This window comes from Hipposideros armiger, unplaced genomic scaffold, assembly GCF_001890085.2.
Source record: "Hipposideros armiger isolate ML-2016 unplaced genomic scaffold, ASM189008v1 scaffold_196, whole genome shotgun sequence".
Lineage (NCBI taxonomy): Eukaryota > Metazoa > Chordata > Mammalia > Chiroptera > Hipposideridae > Hipposideros > Hipposideros armiger.
The window spans coordinates 1,461,047-1,478,522 of NW_017731546.1; the positions used below are offsets into that span (position 1 = coordinate 1,461,047).

Sequence of the window (17,476 nt, forward strand, 5' to 3'; positions counted from 1 at the left end):
AAGTAGCCTTGAGCTGGAAGCAAGAGTGAAGGTCAAATAAAAGAGGAAATCTTAAATGAATCAGTAACATTTTCAATCACAGTTACCTCTATCACAAATCAGCCTAGCTTTACCATCTACTTTTTACCTGGGGTAAAAATTACAGTTTGCAAATTGTAAATATAGGGGGGGAAGATAATTTAGCACGGTTTCATCACTGTCACCCCAGCGGTTTTCATAACTGAAACCCACGTATTTTGAGAAAGTCATTACTGCCTTGCAGCATGTATAGGGCAGAGTGGAGCGAGCCCACCTCTCCCAAAGGTCAGAGGGAGAGAAGCTGCAGGACCCAGGGAACGACGGAGCGGGACCTGTTTGTGATTAAACCCTGAAAAAGAACCGCTGAGTTAGGACAGGTGCCAGAGAGGGAGGGAGGCTGAGATGCATCCTTACAGAGCAGTCATATTCCCCGGGCCGTGTTGTGTCCCCCGCCTACCCTGATGATGCCACGGTTGATACCCGCTCTTTTAGATCAGGGCATAAACACTCTTTCTTCAGCGTAGTTATTCAAGCTAGGGGAAGGTGAGGATCTTGTTCAGTGACGCCAAGATGCGCTTCTGTTTACTCCTTTGTACTTAGGGACAGAAAAAGGCAAGGGGGTTTGGCTCTGGGTTTCAACATCTGTCAATACCTTGGTAGAAATTTCCAGCAGCTGAAGTCGATCAGTTTCTAGAAAGTGCTAAGCAGCCATACCAAGTGCTCCCAACTAACATTACCCCTGAATGTGCATGACCAGGCATATTTCAACAGGCTCTGCCAGGCGGTGTTAGTAATGCGAGCAATATGCAGCTCACTTTACTTGCTGACTTGCTTAAAAAGAGAAAATTAAATACATTTCTCATAAGGATATTTTGTGGAATTTTTCCACATCATTAAATAAAATGTAGCCCTGGTTTAAAGGCATTTCCTGAGAGAAAACATTTCTTAACTTAAACTAACTGAACTATGTGAAACAGTCTGCCTGTATACACCATAATATTTTTTTCCTGATTACATGTAATGGCTTCCTATCATTCTGCAAGCTTACCCGTATCATTGAATTGTTTCATAGCCATCCCGAAGAACTGACTGCAAACTTTGAAAAGCGGTTCTTGGGAAATGGCTGCTTATTCAATTTTCTCCTCATGGTTACAAAAGACTGGATGTTATCGGAGATGACATTTCTAAAATAATTAAGAAAAATAACGACATGCCTTCTTCGGTTAGGTACATACTTCCTTCACAACTTCGATTTAACAAGCTATCACATTGCTTCCTTATTGCTAGAATATGGATTCCGACAACCCAACAGAATATGGAAGATAAGCTCAAATAAAAGACAGAAAGTAGCAAATGCTACAAAGAAGTGCCAAATCAAATAGAAAGCTTTCTTGTTTGCTATCAGAGTGCATATTTTCACATTCTTCCCAAGGAAGGGATGGCACATCCCTAGTGACGGCTTAAATCCATTCAGAGTTTGGTTTTGCAACACCCGTTTAATTACTTTAGATCCCCAGTGAAGAGAATTACTCCTAACTTCATAAATCCATGGTTCCTGCATAGGAACTGAGGTGCTGTACAAGGTTTGTATTTCTTTTTATTTTCCATTGGAATAGTCACATGAGATATTCTGATTTTTCAACAGACTCTCTTGGCCCCTTTGTCTCAGTCAGAAATTTTCTATTAAAAAGAAAGAAAAAAATGATCCTTACTGGAAGATTCCACACAGCTCCTGTTTAATCCCAGGGGCCCTCTAGCCAATTTGAAAGTCAACATCAGACAGGGAGGTAATGCTTTTTTGTTTTGTTTCAATCTGAACTCTCACAGTTGTTCAAATTGAATCAAGAAGCGAGAGTTTCAAAGTAAGTGGTGAGCTAAAATAAAACTGGGAGACATCCGTTTTACAAGGTTGTAGGAGAGCACTGCTGAGCACACCCTAACAGAAAAAGAAAGGAGGGGTGAAGTTTCCCTAAGAGGTGATGGCTACACAACAATCCACAGAACAGTGCGCAGGAAGAGACTGAACGTACCTCCCACAGCATAACCCACAGGGCTGTGATACGGCTTGGCGACATAGTTCAGCACTGGGGCTTTTGAAGGAACTCTGTGAGTGAGATGCCCTCAGAAAGAAAAACAAAGTCAGGCTCCAAGAATCTTAGCGACTCATATCCCCAACTGACAACACACACACACACACACACACACACACACACACACACACACACACACACACACGGTAGATGTGCCTTAGGGACAAGGGTGCTGTGTCTAAAGAGAGATACAGAACAATTTTCTCTTTGGGATGCTGGATCAAATTCTCAGTCTCCTAACGAGGTTAGGCCTTTGTCCCTGCTCTGGCATTGCCTTGTGGCAGGGAATAACCTCCTACCCCAGCCCCATTCCCTGAGAAAATAAAACCTTCCAGAAGAAAGAATGTCCTATTGTTGGAGCCGAATTATTCTTCCAGCTTCTCAAAGAGGAGGTATTTTTTGGCATCTGGGAAGAGATTGTGTCCAGCAGTGCTACTTAGTTTTACAGCTGGGTCCACTCAAACCAGTCCAACAAGCCAGCATTGCATAGAGGAGCCTAGCCAAACACAGGCACTTCAATCAGGCTCAATTCACTTGGGTTCTGGTAAATGAAATAAAACCCCAAAGCTTGCTTTTTATTTTTCTTAGGGCAAAGTCCATTTAGAATTGATATAATCGCTTGCTACGGTTACATATGCCACGTTTAGTTTTAAATAGCTCCACATCCCAAGGGCTCCTGATTTCCATCCACACGGCAGGTAGAAAGGCTGCAGGAAAATAATTTTCAACACAGTCTACAGTTTATGAGGCTCAAAAAAAAAAAAAAAGCACATCTGGAGATGCACACCTAGGCTGTGAAGGAGCCGGGCCACTTGGTATACATGTGTCCTGCAGTTTGGGTCTCTCAAAAGGGAGCCCAGCCAAGGACATGGCTGATAAATGAAATCCATCCATAATCTGTTGACCAAGCTGAGCATCCTTGTCATGAGGTTGCTAACTGCCTAGAGGGAGAGGCCTTCTTTCCTACTCTGTGTAAATATGCCATCCACTTGTAACCCTTGTGTATGCACGCGGCTGTGTCCACAAGTCACCAATATGTTAATGGTAGCCCTGAATACGAAGTCCTGTGTCTGCTCGTGAATACCGAGTCGGGGTGGGTCTGCTGGAGAGCGTTTCTCTGCTGGGGGAGGACTCAGACTCTTTTCTGCCCCTGTCAGAATCCTGAAGAAGTTGCACACAAACACTGAAATAAGACACAAGCTCTCCCAACTCTCTTTGCTCTACTTCCTGGCTAAATGGTACTTTGTGCTTTTCCCAAGGAAGTTTACCAAATCTTGCCTAATGTTACTCAAGTTTGGTGCTTTCCTTTTCTCCATATCAGTTCCTTGCAATAAGGGACTGGGCCTCACTCACTCATCTTTGAGAGTCCCATTGAGTCTTGCTAGTTCCTATTTTGTTTAATCCAGAGAGTGCAAACTGTGGCCAGCCTGCAGACCAGTCTGCCTGCTTGTGTATCATTTGGCACAAACAGAATTTAGCAAATTGTGAATCAGTTTCTGTGTTTCACAAGCATTCTTAACGTTTACGAATGGAGAGTCCACATTAAAACCTGCATTTCTAGTTTCTTTGGAAAAATTGGTGATGCTGGCAACAAAGGGCTTGCTTTCTCTCATGGCAGCCATCGCCCGCGCAAAGGACCTGCTGCCCTTTCTAATCTGCTGTGTTCTCTAGGTCCCAGAGTCACTACAGTGGTCTGTTCCTTCCTGTGAACTATCTGCCTTCCTCTCTTAGGCATATGGTTTAATTGAATAGGAGTCTGTTGGAAGAAATGATCCAATAAGCTCCCTTATATTCAATTACTGGATCCAACGCTACATGGAGTTTGTCAATGTTTTATCTTCCTTATCATCCATGGTAGATGACTTTCACATATGCAACAGTCTCAAGGGTGCTGACAGGGTTATTCTAGCTATAACAAGCCAGTGAGATGGTTGCTATAGCCTAAGAGAGCTCTCTTCTTAGAAAAAGAAAGCCAATGCTTTGCAGACTTCAGCAAAACTATTAGTGGTAACCAATTTCTTGTGGCATCTCACAACTGATCGTGACACACCTGTGTGGAGTGAGAGCGCAGTGGAGAACAGCTCTTGTAGCCCGAAAAGGAAAGGCATAACTAAGTTTCGAGAATTGTATTTATAAAGCATGACAGGAGAGAAGCATCAACAAGACCTCCGAGTAAATGATTTTAGGTCAGGGTACATGCTAGGTTTACTAACTTCAATTCAATTTCCCACACACATACTTATAGCCAGGGCCAGCCCACTACATGGAATAAACTGGCAGCCACATTCTTCTTGTGACTGGGATAGTAAGGAATCTCCACTATTAGATTCATTTCTAGGACTAAGGTAAAGACAGGATCTCAGAGACTCTTGAAGGCAGAGAAGACCAACAGATTCTTTCAGATGTTCTCCTAGAACTTGAATCAGGATCGGGGTCTTAGATTAAGTACTGAGAGCAGCAGGAATCTTGGACATGTTTCAAGAGAGTTGGAGGAGGCTGGGGGAGCTTGGCAGCAATAGGGAGGGAGAAGCATAGGTCTGGAACAAGGGGCGATACAACCAGATGAAGGATTAACAGGGGACCTGGGGTGCCGGGTGCTGACTTAGGAATGAGACCCAGGAGAAGAGCTTTTGAGAAAGAAGAATGTAGTGGAGAGATCTGTGGGGGTTGGTTACTCCATAAATTCTCTCCTAAGTTTGCTTTGTTAGTGATTTTGAAATTCACCAGTGTTATACCAGTTCATTTAAAAGCATGGTTGATGGATTGCATGAGTAGCCAGTCTTCACCTGTGGAGAAAGTGGAAAGTCAGATGCTAGTCCCTAATGGAGAGTGTGGTTTGTGTCTTGATCACAGGTCTGTTTTTTTGGGATTTTTAATAGGGTGACTGGCATTTTGCCTGAAAGCAACAGATTCTTCGGGTAAAGTACTGAAAGCCTGATGCTTCTAGGAATTAGATTGTTAACAGGCACAGTACATGGATCAGGTGGTTCATTTTTCTTTGTAGGCTGGATTATTTACTAATTGGCCTGAGCAAATTAGGAACTGCCTCTCTAGAATTAAGTATTTGGTATTCTGCCCAGGTTATGATTTCTTCAAATTCAAAGTGGAAGAATTCTGAAAAAAAAAAAGAAGGGATTTCAGAGGCTTCTAAAAATGTGGTGTAGGCTAATGTTTTTAGTCATAGCTCTTTAAAATCTTTTTACCACCTCTCAGAGGGACTTAAATCTCAGCTGTCTGAGGTGGGCTAATTACCAAGGTAAAGTTAAAAGTTGTTCTGTGCTCAGACAGAACAGAGGGAATAAAAGCAGTGAACCACAAAACTGTGTCAGGAAAGTTTACTTTTCATGGTCATTGAATTAATGAAGAAACGAGCCAGCTCTGGTCCATCTCTGTCTGTCTCCGAGTCACCCTGGGCCTCCCTGCCACAAAGGAGAGACGCTTGTCAGACCACAGCACCTTTTCCACCAGAGGGGAGCTGGCAAAACAGAATGCTCCTTGATCTGAAAAAAAGAGGTTGGAAATGTCTAATTCACACTTTCCACCCACTTGCTTAAAATGTGACAATAGTGTTTCTGGGATGTCCTTCTATAGACACAAGGCTGAGAAGTCATGGGGCGGAAAGCACCATGCCTGCCTTTCTCCGCTCTGTAGAAAGAGAGAATCCGTAGCATGACTAGCAGGCGGCCCCACCTGCAGCTGGAAGGAATGCAATGATTTTGGAAAAGAGCTCTACTTTTATTTTTCCTAATTGTACAAAAGAATGAGGAGAAATGCTAATAGTTGCAGCTAGAAAATATGCCTGGGAGAATGGCCTTTACCATCTGCTTTTAAAGTAGGGGCTAAGAGATGAAGCCAGGGAGAAAGGCTGGAGGGCCAGTCAGCACACAGAGTGCTGTGTGCACCAGGACACAAGTGATACCTGAGGGAGAAACTTTTCTCTCAAGTCATTTTGAAAGTACTCCGTGATGTGGTAACAACAATTTATATGGTCATCTAAATGGTACGTCCCTGTTTCATCTCCAGACAAGAATGCAAGCGATGTTTATAAAAATTCCAGTCTCTGTTTAGGGATGTCTAAATACATTCGGGTAATTAGCTTAACTTTGATCCAATGCAGCACTTTCTCTTGGTAAAATAAATAAATCGGTAAAAAGTTCTGGAAATCTCTCCTCTTTGAGATCCCTGCCATTAGTATCATACTGAATTATTTCAATGGGTGTTGCTAAATGTGATGTTTATTTTTTTAAAATCTCAGGTCTGGCTTTCCTGTCAATAAATATTTAATATCTACAAGTAAGAGTTCTAAGTGAAAAACGGATTTATTAATGCAATGCCTATTTTTTCCTTATAAAACAAAACATAAAAGCGTGCTATATAAATCTGTCCACATTTTGGTAATATTCTCATCGTAATCTGCATTTCAGCTTCTTACTTTATTGTTTCGAAATGCTTAGTCACACGGTACAAGCAATAAAGAGAGCAGAGTTCACCTTCCATGTCAATGAATGAATGACCTTCAACTCCTTTTGCCATTTTTACATATCCCCGTTCCCAGAAACACAGAAGGGAAAGAGATAGGCAAAATTACTATTTAGCCTGTGAAAAGTATCACAGGCTAATATACAGATATACTGTCTCACTCTGTTTCCTGGTATTTCCTCAGTTGTGTTGTCTGTGAAACAGACTGGCCCCATATCAGACCGGGAGATCTGAAAGGAAGTATAATTCCTTTTGTTATAAAGGGAGGAACAGATATATTTAATTTTTGATATGAATATTGAAATTCATCAATATAGATCATAATCTCATTATACTAACAGCTAATATCTTTTTAAAGAAAAATTTGAGAATGTTATTTCAAGTTGTATAACAGAGTTTCTAGGACAACATTCTCACATAAAATAGCCCTGACTCAAAGATAATAAACAAAATACAGTTTAAGGAAGAAAATTTACTTGTCTCTTATCACTTAGAGATAATCACAGTTAACATTGTGAACTATTCCCTTTCATGCTTTTTATATGCACGTAAAATGCATTTCTACATTTTTGTAAGATTGGGATCCTGACATATGTATGTATGTGTATATATGTGTGTGTGTGTGTGTGTGTGTGTGTGTGTATAATATTGTACCCTAATTTTTCATTTAAAGTTAAATTTCTTCTCCCACATCATATATTATTTAAAAATCAACAATCAAGTTTGAAAATGAAAATTACACCTTTATATGGTGGGAAAAATCAATGCACTGCAAAATGTAATGGAATGGAAAGGAACTCTTCCAGTGTAGAACTCAGTTTTACTCCCCAGGATGAAGGAACCATGGTCAACAGTTTCTAATAGACATTAGTTTTTAGTAATTGGGCTATAATTTCTTACTAAATTAGCATCACACTATACAAAGAGCAACACATTCCACAGAATTTTAGTTAATGAAAAAGGGAAAATACCCCCTGCTGTCCTTTTGTGAAGTCAAGTCCATTGTTATTATGAACAGGGGTTTTTATGAAATTATTCAGGAGAACAACCAAGGATTTGTATAGGTAAGTGCAAACAGCTCTGAAAGTGTTATCATGACACAAGGAGTTAGAGTAGCAGTAACATTGGCCCCTAACAAAAAAGACTGTGGCATTCATGAAAAAGGCCAGGTATTGTCATTCTTGATAAGGCTACAGCACCCCACAGTTCTTCCCCAGGCTCTTATATCTTGAAAGTCACAAATTCAGGTGCCTATTTGGCCAGGAGAGGAAATCGAGTGACTGAGGCAGGAAGGCGTGACAAATGAACAGAAAATGATGAGAACCATGGTGAACAGAAAAGAATATCTCACTCTGTGTGTGTGTGTGTGTGTGTGTGTGTGTGTGCAGGAGACTTGCCACTCAGACTAGTACTTTATGGACATGCAGCCTACTGTCGCCCTCCAGATTTTTTAACAAGAAATAAGAATCCCAAGTTTTCATGTGAATTTGTCCGATTTTTAAGGGTTGGCAATTTATTCAAAAATTTAACGACGCTGGACGAACTCTACTTGCCTACAGGCCGCCTTAGACTATGGCCTATTTTCCTCTCATAAGAGTCCCTGGGCCAAGGACAACCATCTCCTTAACCTTACCTGCAAGCCTTGGCTCCTCCCTGCTAGCTCCTTCCCAGCAGGAAGCTGTGCCACACAGCTAAGGGGTACAGACGCGACAGAGCATCACAACACAAGTTTAAGCACATCCAGGACAAACTGTGAGCAGGGTCTTGGGCCATAAAGAAAGTGGCATTTTGACCTCTAAGTTCTGCTAGTGTGATCATGTAAGGGGACCTCCTAGGGCCACAGGGCTAGGATGGCACCCATCGTCATCGCCACAGCACCTGCCCAGTGCTTCCCTGATGGAATGTTTGTCTCTTTGAAGGAGCACTCAGGCCAGAGCAGTTGTGACTTAAGAGGTCTGAATATGGTCTAATTGCCCTTTTAAAAAAATCTACTTAAGATGGTCTAAAACCCTTTTCCCCACTCTAAAATATTATTTCTAAAATCCAGCCCAACTCCCTTTGTGTTAGCAGATTTGTCCTTGAGTGTGCCTGGGTGAGTTTATTCTGTCACCTAAGAGGCAAAAAAAAAAAAAAAAGCAAATTCAATTTTACATAAGTAGTCAAAGGAAAATACCATCATGAAGTTTCAGGGCAGAACTTTTAGATGTTCTCCACAAGGGGAATTTGAGAATGTGCTTTGTAAAAGTGACAAGAGTTTGCTAACAAAAGTCAACAAACCAGTTCTGATGCTGATGTCCCACATAAATGATGCTACTTGGGATGGCATGGGTGCCAAAAAGGACGTTGGGATTCAGTGGATTCCTCGGGTCCTATTGTTATGATGAAGCAAACTCCAGTTTACTCAAAATGGCTTACAGTTCATGCCTTTGCTATTTTCCTATTTCATGGGGTTTCTCAGTATGTGCATATTGAAACATGGAATCAAATAAACCTATCAATCAATTTATCCTAGTTATTTGCATTTCAAATTGGTAAGGTCTTTTAAAATATGTATATTCTTTGACTTGGTGATACCCCTTGCAGGAAGTTATTTTAAAGAAATAATTCTAAACCATAGCAAAAAATAGAAAACAAGTTAAATAATCATTTAAAACAAGTTACATAAATAAATTCAATAATAATGAAATGGCTAAGCAAACCAGTTTAAGATCTCAGTGAAATGTTGTACAACCATTGCAATGATTACAAAGATTATGCAGTAACACTGAAAATACTTATGCTACAGTGTTGTTAGAAAGGCAAGATGCAAAATTCTAAATAAACATGATTATATATTATACAAGCCAACCAGCCAGAGAGCCAAAACTCCTTTGTATATAAAATATAGGCTTAGGGAAAAATTCATTGAAAAGTTAACAAAGCTGTGTCTGGGTAATATTGGTTTTTCTCTTTCCTTAATTTTCCACATTTTTGTAAATCGGCATGTATTACTTTTATAATGAATAAGAAGTGTACATTTTTAAAACGGGGCTTAGCCCTAATACTTTAGAAAATGACAGCTAACACCAAAATGAAGCAGTCTCTTCAACAAAGTGGATTTCAGGTTGTTATGAACAGGATTTTCTAAAGCAAAAAGGTTCATCCAGCTCAATAATGATCCAAAAGCCCTGCTTCTGAAGAGGGAAAATAAATCCAACCTCTTTTCTCGAATAACTCTGCCAACACTGTGCACAGAATCAACTTAATCATTCCAAGGATGGTTTACAACCCAAAGCAAGAGATTTTCTTATTTTTATCATAATCTCAGCTAAACCTTGTACAAGTGGCACAATCAGTCAGAAAATTAACCTGATTAAAATCCAACTACAGTATTAAGTCAGGGATTTCCGTGGAAGCAGATTCAGAAGGTTGAATGAATGTAATGTGAAGTGGAATTTCCTTTCATTTTGTACCCCCTCCCCTCATAAATCTCTGCCCTTCAATTTCATCAAGTGGTCCTTTGTTCTGACATTCAGGGCAGGAAGTAGGGGAGAGAACTGATCAGCTTTCCCAACACCTCTCATGATTTTTGAATATGCACATGTTTGAATACATCAAACACATCTGCTTCAAGACAGTCCATGCTAAGTATTCTCAACATGTGTAATTCATATACCACGCCAGCCTCCTTCTTCCCTTCTCTCCTTTATATAACAGCAACTCTCACGTACACAGGCTCGAGTTTTCCCAGCATGATTTTTAAAATGAAGGAAAACAAATTTGCAAGAGGAATGTGCAAAGCAGTGTATGCTGCTATGTCCAAATAACCATCAAGAGTGAAATAAATCAAATTCAGCAAGTGAGAGGGGAGCTGGGAAATGGAGAAGACTGACAGGAAAGAAATTGAGGCCGGAAATTCCATTGTGTGGTTTTCAAAGGCCTTTTTGAGCTTTCTCTTCTGTCTTACCTTACAAATAGTCTTATTTATGCTCATTGAAGAGGACACAAATATTGTTAGGATTTTTGTTTTGTTTTCTTTTGGGTTTTTTTTTTTTGCTAACTTTTTCTAGACTGAATGGAGAAAAATTTTAAAGAAATATTATTATTCTTGTATGGTTTTTGCCTATATTTCTTTGTAGTGGCAAAAAGATAGAAAGTAAAGACACAAAAGCAACCATTATTATTGATGCCACATTGACTTATTTCTTCATCTTGTTTTCTTGGTGTTGTAGCTCAGCTTACTAAAAACACATATCAACCCACTGACAGTTATTTCCAAGACCCTTTCATAGGAATGTGTTTGAAGTATATGTGTATGTACATGAGTTAAGTTTGAAGTAGGCCAAGTGTATATTACATTCCCCCCCCCACACACCCCGTTATTGTCTTTCCTTTCATTTGACCAAATTAAATACTACATGCTTTTCCCAGGCCTCTTTCACAATTTGTTGCTTATAGCTTGGTTGTATGCACGTGTCTTCAAATTCGCTATGGCGTATCCTTGAAGGAACAGAATCACTGGCCTTGAACATCTACAAGGTTCGGGAAGAAATCTGGGAGGAATTATCTTCTGTCTTTGGACATGAGTTTTCTTTTTTGCATGTCCAAAAATTAAGGATAATCGTATACAGCTTAACTGAATAGAATCCCTAAAAAGTAAAGTTCAACATCATTTATGGAAAACCATATTCAGTTCATACTCCCAACAGTAACACTCCACAACAGTGAGGATGAATGTCCTACCACTAAATCTTGCCTCACAAATCCACCCATTCCTTGCCTTTCCTAACTAGAATTGAATTCACAAAGAGATCTGACCTTCACCCTCTGGTTTCCTATCTCCTTTAAAAGTCAGGAAACAAATTATGAAATACTTTATAAAATGTCTTATAAAAGACTGTTCATTCCTCAAAAGCTGGCTCTTGCCTCCTAGCTTCTCTCTTTATCCATTTCCACTGGGATCTGAAATATGACTCTAGTTACTAAGTCATGGTGGAAGCTTTGCCTCATTTCCCGCAGATTCTCCTGACCAGAGCATATATTTAGAGTAGCAATAGCTTGCAAATTTGAATAAACAATTGCATGGTATCCCAAGTGCCCACTCACACTTGGGGTTATCAGGAGGCGTGGAGATAGCCTCTATAAGGTTAGTAGCCTGACACACCGGTGTTAAAATTAATTCAAGGTAAATGCTCCTCAATGAGTTATTTCTCAATTAAAAAATGAAAATAAGGTTCTACAGTTACTGTGTTAAGATCATTACACATTACTTATTCCAATGCAAAGGATTCCCTGGCCTCTACGAGACCTTCATTTTTTCCTTTCAGGCCTGTGCTCCCAGGAGGAATTTTGCTATGTGTGACCCTAGCAGCCTCCCCAAATCTTTATGGGTCTCAGCTCTTTAGGGATTCCACTGACAACCACCTCAAAAATGTTGACACTTTGTCTTACAGTGACATTGGACAGACCATCTCTTTGTGATTGTCCTAATAAAAATGGAATTCAGCTAGAACACACCCCCCCACACACACACACACCCCACACACATACATACATATTCTTCTCTTGCTTCCAAACCCAAATGCTTTTACTCTCTTTTTATTTTCAGCCTGTCTCTTGGGGAGTAAAGAGCTGCATTGTTTTAGGTGAGTTTCAGTGAATGGGTCATTTCCCTGCCTTACTTCGGCATTATGAACACACTCATGATAACAATTAATGAGAGGAAGGGTTTTTATGATAGCGTCTGGCATCCGGTTTTCAGCTCTTAAATTCTCCCTATATGCACACAGATCCTATTACCTCTGGGAGAGCTCTTATTAATCTCAGTGTCAGAGCTGTTTCAACAAATCTACTGTAATAATGAAAAGTCATCTTATCGCACTTTGCTCTCAGTAAATTTACCATTCTTTGATAAGGTTGCAAACAACTGGGAAGTAATTGATCTGTAATTAGTGTGGCAACTGCTGAAGAGAGTCTGTGCTGGGGTTTCATCATTTATCTCCCCAGCACAGCGCATCCTGCTCCTGAACACTGAATTATTTAGCATTCCTTTCAAACACAAATGGTCTCAATGGGTCCTCCATTATTCTAAGAACTTTCTGAAGAGGAGGCTAACATTTAAATTTGTGATTATCTGTCACCAGTGCAGTGCTTAAAGGAGTTGGGAGTAGAAGGGGATCATTTTTCACACATGACTTGCCTGCTGAAGCCAGCCTGCGCTCTGAATGGAGAAAGACAGGGGCTCTTTGATCTGAACCAAACTTGCACAATTTATCTTTCAAATGCACTAAAGCTTTTGATAAATGTCAATTTGACAATTAAATTCTTCAAGGGCCACAATATATCACCATCACAGTGTCTATTTTCGAGGGTCGGTCAGCCAGAACATCTTTCAGCAGGCTGCAGCAAGCAGAAGTCAAAGGGGGAAGTGATAGCTCTCAGGTCTGGCTCTTCTACACATGGTATCCGTGTCTCTTGCTAAGTAAAGGAGCTGTGATCTTTTCCTTCAGGACGGGGCACAGCTCCGACAGCAGAGTTTAGGGTCTGCCTTGCAACTCAGAGGGATTGTGTTCGAGATCTGTTCCCTCTTGTTTCTCTGATAGTTCAGGGCAGAAATGTACAAACCCTTTCCTGTCCTGTGCTCTTTTTGACAGACTATTGCTATATTAATACGTATATTTTTTTCTCCTCTCAAAGGTATTTTCCTTTGTGTTTTGCAGGAGACAAGCTAAGGCAAGCCTGTCATTCTCCAAGGTCTCAGAGTTGGAAGGAGGAGCAGATGTAGGACCACTGAGCTGTGACTTCGGTTTTGTCTAAGACCCAGTTTATCTTTTGATTACAAAGGTCACTGATAAGTCAAAAAATTGTGGACTGTAGTCGCAGGTTCAAGGGAATGGAAAAAAAATTAACAGGAGGCATGACGGTTTGAGGTGACATTTCACCTTTGAGGCCATTCCAATCTTTCAGTGTATGCGAACTTCAAAGTTAGTTCATGTCTAAGCTTAGATCTTCTATGCATCTTTGAGAACTAAAATAGCCATCAGATCATGAAGAAGGACGGGTCCCTGCCTTCTCAGGGTTTACATTCAAAAGCACTTCTCTTTGCTCTTTTTTGCTCCATAAAAATTCAACTCTCACTGGAAAAATGACGATTGTAATGTGACATTTTGAAATGTTTCACATGAAAGATTATTTCAGATTCCTTGGTTACGAAGAACTTTCTGAAGAGCTGACAAAGGAAGCTGCTTTGGATATAGCAATAATGCCTCTGTGATAGCCTTTCACACTCTTCCATCATCACAGATAGTGTCGCCATGGCCCAACGTGGCCCCACCACCCAGACATTTGACATGTTGTGATGCTATCTTTTGACAAAACCGACATTTCAGTATGATTGTGAAGAAGACTAAAGCTCCCAGATCAGATGGCTGACCTGCTGAAAATACAGACATAAGATGCTGCTCTGATGTCTGCATGGTATCTTTTCTTAAGGACTGAGGAGAATCACTGTAATCCTTACTGTCTCTAAGAAAAAGTGAAAAAGAACCAACTGACTGTTTTGAGGACATCTTATTGTTTCCAACACATACATTTTTTTCGATGGGCTATCATTCAGTGTTGTAGTCAAATCCTCCTAGAATTGTAACATGACATCAAGCCCTCAGTACAGCTGGAGTCATGCGTCCTAAAAGTTAGCTACAAAAGAAATGGAGATCACTTCCCTGACCTTCAGAATGTTTGCAGTCTCTAACTTTTGGTGAAGGACTGAGATTGACAATTATTTTGCAGTCGGGGCTACCAGAGGATGTATGTCATGTACCTAAGGTTATTTCATGATGGCAAAACTGGGTATAATGACATGAAAAAAAATCATTTTGGTCAATACCATTTAAAGTATAGCACTGACAATTCCAGATGAAATTTACCAAGTGATCATTTAGCTTTTCTATGGCAGCCATATAACGTGTAGGTCTTTGTTCTTTCATGCCTATTAATTTAAGGTACAACATCTGTCCTGTAAGTAAATGCCTCTTTTGTGTTTTTCTCATGTTTTCTTGTATCTTATTGGATATACTTAAGAAATCAGTGGTTAGGTAACCTCTGATTACTTATAAACAATTATCTATTTTAAGTGCTGTTTGTAAGACATTCCTAAATGTCTTAATATATCATATTTTTAAGAGATTGGTAATGTCGTTTGGAAGGACATTGCTAATGTAATAAACTTCTAAAATACGCTTTTCTAGATATTTGCCAATGATACATCTGATAAGGGGTTAACATCTAAAATATTTAAGGAACTCATTCAACTTAACACCAAAAAAACAAACAATCCAATTAAAAAATGGGCAGAGAACCTGTATAGATAGTTCTCCAAAGAGAACATACAGATGGCCAATAGACATGAAAAGATGCTCAACATCACTAATCATAAGGGAAATGTAAATTAAAACCACAATGAGATAGAATCTCACACCTGTCAGAATGTCTATCATCAATAAATCAACAAACAACAAGTGCTGTCTAGGATGTGAAGAAAAGGAAACCCTGGTGCACTGTTGGTGGGATTGCAAATTGGTGCAGCCTCTATGGAAATCAGTATGGAGGTTCCTCAAAAAATTAAAAATAGAACAACCATATAACCCAGCAATTTCACTTTTGGGTATTTATCCCCAAAAAATCCAAAACACTAATTTGAAAAGATATATGCACCCCTCTGTTCATTGCAGCACTATTTACAACAGCCAAGATATGGAAGCAACCTAATTGTCTATGGACAAGTATATATACAAGAAGTGGTACATACAAAACAATGGAATATTCGTCAGCTATACAAAAGAATGAAATCTTACCCTTTGAAACAGCATGGATGGACCTAGAGGGTATTATGCTAAGTGAAATAAATCAGACAAAGACAAATACCATATGATTTCAGTTATTTGTAAAATCTAAAAAACAAAATAAACAAACAAGACAGAAACAAACTCATAGATACAGAGAACAAATTGGTGGTCACCAGATGGAAACAGGGCTGAGGAGGTGAAAAGGTGAAAAGGATGGTGAAGTACGAATTGCCAGTTATTAAAATAGTCATGGGGACTTTCCAACTTGGGCCTGGCAGGATGGCTCCTGCAAAGAAGGGAGGCGAGAAGAAGAAAGGCCGTTCTGCCATCAACGAGGAAGCGACCAGAGAATACACCATCAACATTCACAAGCGCGTCCATGGAGTGGGTGTCAAGAAGCATGCCCCTTGGGCACTCAGAGAGATCCAGAAATTTGTCATGAAGGAGATGGGAACTCCAGATGTGTGCATTGACACCAGACTCAACAAAGCTGCCTGGGCCAAAGGAATAAGGAATGTCCCACACCGTATCCAGGTGCGGTTGTCCAGAAAGCGTAATGAGGATGAAGATTCACCAAATAAGCTCTATACGTTGGTTACCTATGTACCTGTCACCACTTTCAAAAATCTACAAACAGTTAATGTGGATGAGAACTAACTGCTGATTGTTGAAAAAAGTTACAAAACTGCAAAAATAAATAAATAAATAAATAAAATAAAATAGCCATGGGGATGAAGTACAGCACAGGGAATATAGTTAATATTTCAATAACCATGTATGGTGTCAGATGGATACTAGACTTACTGGAGTGATCACTTCATAAGGTATGTATATGTTGAATCACTATGTTGTACACCTGAAACTAATATCATATTGTATGTCAGCTGTAATTGAAAATAAATTTGAAAATATATCCTTCTCTGTGTAAATTGTCTTCTAATATCACTAAATGAATCATGAACATTAAATATGGGAATTAGATTGAAAAATTAATCCTTAACAGAGAATTACACTATTTACCCCAAAATAGCACTTGGTAAGTGTCTCCTGTTATGTAACACTCTCCCACACTTCACTGGATAAGCTGCTTTAAGAACTGCCCACAGTTTTGTTTGTCCCTTTTCACTGCTTTTTGATGCATCATAAACTGTGGGCCAAGCCCATCCTGCCACTGGTGGGTAGAGTCTGAGGCAGACGCACAAATGTAGGCCAACATATCATATGTCTAATTTAAAAGTTACACATTATGTATAAAAATTACAAAAGTTACACTTTAAAATTATTGGGTTGTCGGAAAAGTCATGACGCATGCTTGCGACAGATGGCACTAGTTCATTTTTGGAAGTACTAGAATCATTCGCATCTATTTTATTGCTATGTCATTTGACAGCTGACAGTTCTAGCTTCATTCTAAAAAAAAATTGAGCAATTTGGTTGAGTTTTGGAGGCTTTATAATTCGAAGATGGAAGACCACACTGTGCATTTTTGCAATATTTTACTCTTTTACTTTCATAAAGGGAAGAATGCATGTCAAGCTTGTGAAAAGTTGCATCAAGTTTATGGTGACAATGCTCTACAAGAATGTCAGTGCCAATGATGGTTCACGAAATTCCGTGCTGGTGATTTTGATCTCAATGACACTCCTCCATCAGGGAAGCCCGCCAAGGTTGATGACAACAAATAAAGGCATTGATCGAGTCAAACCCACGTTACATGACATGAGAGATTGCAGGAACATTGAACATCCATCATTCAAGCATTCAAGACCACCTGAAGAAGCTGGGATACATAAGCAAGCTTGATATCTGGGTTCTGCATGAACTCAAAGAAGTTCATTTGACCGCACATATAAACATCTGCAATATGCTCATTAAATGTGAGGAAAACGATCCTTTTTTGAAGCAACTGATAACTGGTGATGACAAGTAGATTATTTACAACAATGTGGTGTGCAAATGGTCTTGGTCCCCACGTGATGATTTGCCTCAAACGACATCGAAAGCAGACATTCATCAGAGGAAGGTTATGCTCTCAGTGTGGTGGGATTTTAAAGGTGTCATGTTTTT

General features: G+C 39.7%; 1 pseudogene; it reads left to right on the forward strand.

The window, feature by feature from the left end:
- Nucleotides 1-15,673: 15,673 nt before the first annotated feature.
- LOC109388433 (60S ribosomal protein L31 pseudogene) lies at nucleotides 15,674-16,075 on the forward strand (annotated as a pseudogene).
- Nucleotides 16,076-17,476: the final 1,401 nt, after the last annotated feature.